The sequence below is a fragment of the Epinephelus lanceolatus genome, chromosome 13, assembly GCF_041903045.1.
Source record: "Epinephelus lanceolatus isolate andai-2023 chromosome 13, ASM4190304v1, whole genome shotgun sequence".
NCBI lineage: Eukaryota > Metazoa > Chordata > Actinopteri > Perciformes > Serranidae > Epinephelus > Epinephelus lanceolatus.
In genome coordinates this window covers 5088953-5095859 of record NC_135746.1, presented here as the reverse complement: position 1 = coordinate 5095859, position 6907 = coordinate 5088953, and positions in this window count along the sequence as shown.

Here is a 6907-nt window from a genome sequence, read left to right as displayed (position 1 = left end):
CTTGCACAGCTGAAATGTAAATACTTTTAATCAGCTATAAGACGCTGGTGGACAAAAAACAAATTATTATTTTGAATTATTCGTCTGACTGGGACAGACAGGGATGAGCTGACGTCTGTACAGTAACTCACGTGTCTACAGGCTTATCTGACATCACCACCTTCACTTTCACTCATGACTTCACATTCACATACACACTACTCTAAGATAAATATACTTATTATTATTATTATTATTATTATTATTACACACTGCTATGTAAAAAATAACTAAATAATAATAATAATAATAATTCCATAAACTAATTAAATAAAATTCACAAAACAGAGGAAAATGAAAAAATACAATAAAAATATTATTGTCATCATTATTATCTATTAAATGTATTGTATTTATTTCTAACAAGAACAGGCACATATGAGAAATCAACACAAACAACTTAGCTAACAACCAATAATAATAATAAACAATAAGGCAAAGCGGTTTGTGCAAATATGCAAATTTCTCCTTTGTCTTGTTTTCGTACTGCACCCTTGATGACCTTTGGCTTTTCATTTCCTTTTTCTCCTCTCTGCCCTTACCTTATTTTATTGCCTCTGGGTGGAGACATGGTGGTGATGCCTTGGTAGAGCTGCCACTGCCAGTAGAGCTGTGGGGATTAAAATATTACTCCATCGTTTTCACAGACAAAAAAAATCATTTAAATAATGTTTAAAGCAAAAAGGGCAAATATTTGCTGGTCTCGTGCTTTCTGAATGTGAGAATTTGATGCTTTTCTTTGTCATACATGATAAAAAATTTAATACTTTTGGATTTTTTTTGGACTGTTGGTCCATAATGTGGAGGCTTATCTTTTAGGCTTATCTGACATGACTAATGCTTCTGTTTATTGTAATGAGGTCAGTGATTTCTTTTAAAGCCTTTCTTAAAACATACCTTTATTGGAGAGCGTTTCCTGATTTTACTTGAGTTTAAAGTGTCTTTTATTTCCTCCTTTTTATATATTAAAGTGTTTTTATCAGTTCTTCTGAAAGTTGTTTTTATGCCTCGTCTGTTTTAATTATTGACATGTAAAGCACTCTGTAACTCTGTTTTAAAAGGGCTCTAAAAATAAAGATTATTGTTATTATTATAATGTTTTTTTTTCAGTTGCCAAGGTGTTGAAGTCCCGCAGGTCTGTGCACTTTATCAGATTATATTTATTTGTCTTTAATGTTTTCTCTATGTTCATGTGTTGTTTTTTTGTTTTGTCCCATTTCTCCCCATTTTTTCCCAAGAAACATTTTTCTATTATATTATTCCTATTACATTTAATCTTTTTGCTGTGATTGCCTGTTAACCATTTGGAGCTGTGTATGTGGCATGTCCAGAAATAGATGTTGTTGTTATGGTTTTGCCCTGAGATTTACCACAAGCTTGACTTTAATGACGACATGTTTGACCTGTTTTTGTTAAGACTCTTTGAATTATATTATTCAGTGTATATATTGCTGTTGTTATTTGTCTCATAATTATTATCTTTGATGGAGGGAGGTTTCTTCTGTGGGACTGATTGCGATGATAGTCTCTGATTGACCTCACCTGAGGAGGGGTTATCTATATATGTTTTAAATGTTCTTTTGTCCTTTAATATACTTGATGAAGATCTGAGGAGGGAAACATCATGTGCTTAACAGAGTTTTTTCCAAGTATAGGACAGTGTGTTTGTGTGTGAATTCTCTTCTGTTGTCTTTTGCACACATACTATTTAAAGATGACCCCTTGGTGTCTGTAAAATCACACAGTGCTTGTTCCACTATTATCTGACATTTTATTTACAAACTGATTCATTGATAAAACAATAAGCAGATCAACCAGTAATGAAAACAATGGTTAGTTGCAGCCAGTACCTCCTACACCACATTCTCTGGGCATGGTGTTGATCCGGCACATATGTATTAATTATAGGCTATTATGTGTCAGAGTGATGTCAGCTTCCTTTACTTATTCATCTAAGAGTTACATTGCCCAGCAAGCCCGAACCACAGATGCAACAGCAGAACACTGAACTGCTCCACTGGAACAACTGGGGATGAAATGCCTTGCTCAGGGGAACTTTCTGCATACTTTGATCAGCTTACTATCACTGCCTCAACCACTGGCACATTATAAATACCCCAGAGGCTCTTTAGACAAAGTGATGACACTGTGCAATAGTTCTGTTGTGTTAGATGTCGTCCAACCATGTTTAAAACCATGTTTAAATGATGCTGCAGAAGGAAGAGCTGATGATTCTGAGCGTCTTACATCTCTGCACACAGTCTATGGATCAGACTGGAAACCAACGTTTAGCCTGTAGCTCCCTCCAGTGTTCAAATGAACATATTACACCATGCCATGAAGAAGCAAGGAGAAAAAAGAACATTGCAGTATTAATGTAAATCGCAGTCTTCCAGAAAATAATCCCTCACAGCACAGTTTCTCATCTCCGACATGCAACAAGCCTTTTACAAGAATCCTAAATGACTGAAAACAAAGCAATGTTGATGAATCTGGGATTACTGAGTCTCTTGTTTCGGAGACACCGAAGAGCACTAATGAGTGCAATGAGAGTGATGAGAGTTTTCATAAAGGCTTCACTTTATATCTGGCTTTGTTAATTAACACCAACGGGACCTCGCTGTGATGAGGCAGGGGCAGGTCTCAGGGTGGGAGAGAATCATCCATCTGATCTGACCTGGGAAAATGCTGACAGTCTCTGCACAGGATGTTTCAAGCATGAAAAGTTTAGTGGTGTACGGGCTGTTATCAGCGCTGAAAAAGCGGTTTGATATGGTAAGAAAGGGAGGGAGGGAGGGAGGCATGCGAGGGCTTGATGAAAGAGTAAAGGAAACAGAGAGAAATCATGATGAGTGAAGAGAGACTGCAGCATTATGAATATTTCAGGCCATTTCTCAGCACCCAGCAGTACTCTCATCACAGAGCCACAACCTGCTAAGCTCATCCATTTACACGTGGGGTTTTCCTGTATACATATCCCTGTCATTGTTGTGGGTTAATTATGGAGTAACAGTCCTTGGAGGCTGTGTTGCTACATCGGTGGCAAAACAGAACAAAATGATGCCACGTGAATAATTCATAATTGTGCTATTACTGTCAGTGCTACTGATCAAATATAAATCATCATACGTTGGTTTGTGACCTTTCGGTGTTTGATAAACTACACAGATTAGACTTAATTGCAATTGGTATAGTCTATTAACAAGATGAACTTTAGCCAAAAGCTATAACATTGGTCCCATGGATGGAGTCATAGATGCAGCATCTCGTCAACTTTGTCTGGGATGTTACAAGGAAATATCTGATCAACCCATCTAGAATGTCATCCATACATTTAGCATCATCCATATAATGTAGTTTGCCTCTTACATCTTTTTCTCTGCTCCTTTCTACATACAGGAACCAGTGGGGGCTCTATCCGAAGCCGAGCTCACAAAGAGACAACTCCCCCACTCAGTCTCACTCCCGGGATCCCTCCTGCGTTCCTGCCTTCAGCCCAACACATTCATCATCGCGCTCGCCTGCTACCCAGAAATCCAGCCTTCATCCCTCAACCCCCATCCCTTCATTCCTCACTCTACATCCCTTGATCCTTACCCTGTCATCCCTAACCCTTCATCCATCTGGCCCTTGACCCTCATCCCCTCAACCCTTCATCCCTCTTCCATTCGACCCTCGACCCTCATCTATTCATCCCTCAACCCTTCATCCCTCATCCCTCATCCATTTGACCCTCGACCCTCATCCCTCATCCCTCAACCCCTCATCCCCCAACCCTTCATCCCTCATCCCTCATCCATTTGACCCTCGACCCTCATCCCTTCATCCCTCAACCCCTCATCCCCCAACCCTTCATCCCTCATCCATTCGACCCTCGATCCTCATCTCTTCATCCCTCAACCCTTCATCCCTCATCCATTCAACCCTCGACCCTCATCTCTTTATCCCTCAACCCTCATCCCTTCATCCCTCATCTATTTGTCCCTCGCCCCTCATCCCTTCATCCCTCAACCCCTCATCCCTTCATCCCTTCATCCCTCAACCCTTCCTCCCTCAACCCTCCATCCCTCATCCATTCAACCCTTGACCCTCATCTGTTCATCCCTCAACCCTCCATCCCTCAAACCTTCCTCCCTCAACCCTGCATCCCTCATCCATTCGACCCTCAACCCTCATCTGTTCATCTCTCAACCCTTCATCCCTCAAACCTTCCTCCCTCAACCCTTCATCCCTCATCCATTCAACCCTTGACCCTCATCTGTTCATCCCTCATCCCTTCATCCCTCAACCCTTCCTCCCTCAACCCTCCATCCCTCATCCATTCAACCCTTGACCCTCATCTGTTCATCCCTCAACCCTTCAGACTTCTCTCAGCCTGGGAAGTCATCGTCACATATTCCCGCTCAGATTGAGCTTAATCGTGAGAGCCAGTTTGACCTCAGCGTGCTGCTGATTCATCCAGAACTTCCCAGCACTGAAATGTCAGATAAACCTGACACTGAGCTCAGCAAATGAACAGACCTGATTCTTATGGCTGACTGAAAGAGCCCGAGGCATAATAATAATGATTTATACTATATTAATCCCCCACTGTTATTGTCACACATTGGTTTTGTGAGCGCATAAGTTTCCGACAGCATATTGCCATAACTATTTTGTTTTTGGTGATAACTTTTTGATCTTTCAACACTGGAGCTGAGAACAACAAATCATCAGCCTGTACATACATCTGTAATACTGGACATGTGACATTCATCAGCTGCCCAACAAAGGGCTCTCATTTGTCCCTCCTCCCTTCTCTCACCCTGGATGGCATATGTGTAAATCTGCCCAAAAAGACACACAAAGAACAAACAAACAAAACAATAAAAAACAATTGAAAAATGGGAAAATTATATTGATGAAAAATTGAGTCATTATATATACCGGTATGTAGAGTGAAAAAAAATGAAATAAAATAAAATAAAATATGAATAAAACTAATGAAATATCACTTAATGTAACAACACTGAAAAATGGGAAAATAAATCAATGAAAAAAATCAAAATATATTCTGCTATGTAAAGTACACATACATCAATAAAGAATATTTCAATATAATACCTAGATGAAATTCAAAAAACATTACTTCATGTAAAAATAAAACAACTACAAAAAAAAAACATGATATTGAAAAATGAAAAATAAATAAATAAATAAATTCTTAGAAATGTTATATAACCGGTATATAAAGTAAAAATAAAATGAAATTAAAATCAAAATTAAATTAAAATTAAAATTATTTAAATAAAACAAATAAAATAAAATAAGTTAAAATAAAATTGTCAGATAAAAGAAATAAATAAAATGAGCAAAATATTAGTTTGTGAAAAAAACAAGATCATAAAAAATGGAAAAATAAATAAATGGGAAAAAATTACATATACCAGTATATAAAGCAAAAGTAAATAAACACCAATTAAATACTACTACTACCACCACTACTACTACTACTAATCATAATAATAAATAAATAATAGTAATGGTATAAGCATGTCATCACAGACATTATTTCACAGTCTGGGTTATATACCTTAAACTTCTCCAGCGCCTTGGACAAGATGTCTGTTGGTTTGAGCCATAGAGTTCCAGAGAGATGATGTATCATGATGAGAGAATCCACTCAGAAATCTGAAGTTCATGCGGAGGCTTCCACCTTAATACCATAACGTATTGGTGGCTGTTGGACCTAAAAGTAGAAGTCTTCTCTCACATCTCGTGACATCAATTAAAACATTAGGTTAACTTGGATAATGTCAGAACTCTTGTACTGAATAGGATCATATATCCCCAGAACATTTTAGAAATGTAAAGGTGATTTCTTATGGAAACATCTGTCTCATTGATGTATTTGCACTCAGCTCTACATCATATTCTGTTTCCTGTGATGCTTGAATTGTTTTTTTAAGAAAAGAGATGAAGCACTTTATATTAAAAATCAAGCCCACATGGCAGGAAAGTAATATAAAGCCCCACCAGTGCACAGTTTTCACATAAATATCAGTCATATGAATGAGTGTGGGTATCGTAAATGGGATCAGCTGAAATATATTTATGTGTACATTCATAGGACTGTTTTTTTGCCTGCAGTGTGATCCCCATCTACTGGTCATGAATACACAATCTCTGTCTCTCTTCCTCCTCCTCATTTTTCTGTTTGTCTCTCGCCCTGTTCTCCTAACTCCATTTGAGATAATATTTATGTCCAGAAGATAAACTTGAAAGCTTTCAAGAACTTACAATACATCTCATAAAGTGCCTGAAAGCTGAGGAGGACTGATGATATAATGTAGATTTTCAGAAAGAGAAAATAAAACCAATTTCTCACGGCTGAAGTTTCAGACAGAAAAAAAATACAGTGCTGGTAAATTTGAAGCCTTCCCCTGATGAGTGGATAATTGCTGAGTTATCATTATCACATTGAAATGCAGATCGCTGCCACAGCGTTACATAAAACCCTATTGTGAACCACTGCGCAAACCCCCCCCTCCTCCAGAACACCAACATACAAAATGTAATATTCTGTAATGTGTTTCCAGTGAGGTGCCCTCCAAAAAAAAGACATGTGAAGAAAAGGTGAGATTTTTAAAGTGCAAATTACACCTGTGCTATTGAGCCAGGCTGAAATAACATTAGGAGTGTGCAGCCAGCCATTGACCGCTAGTCCAAAATGGGCCTCGGGGAAAACTGATGGCTCCACTGATCAAAGCATTACACCATATCCCACCTGCCTGTCAGAGCAGAGAAGGAAGAGGAAATGAATACAGAGAGAAAGAGACGAAGGCATTGAGGGACGAAAGGAAGATTGAGAAGATGCGTTATCTGTGTT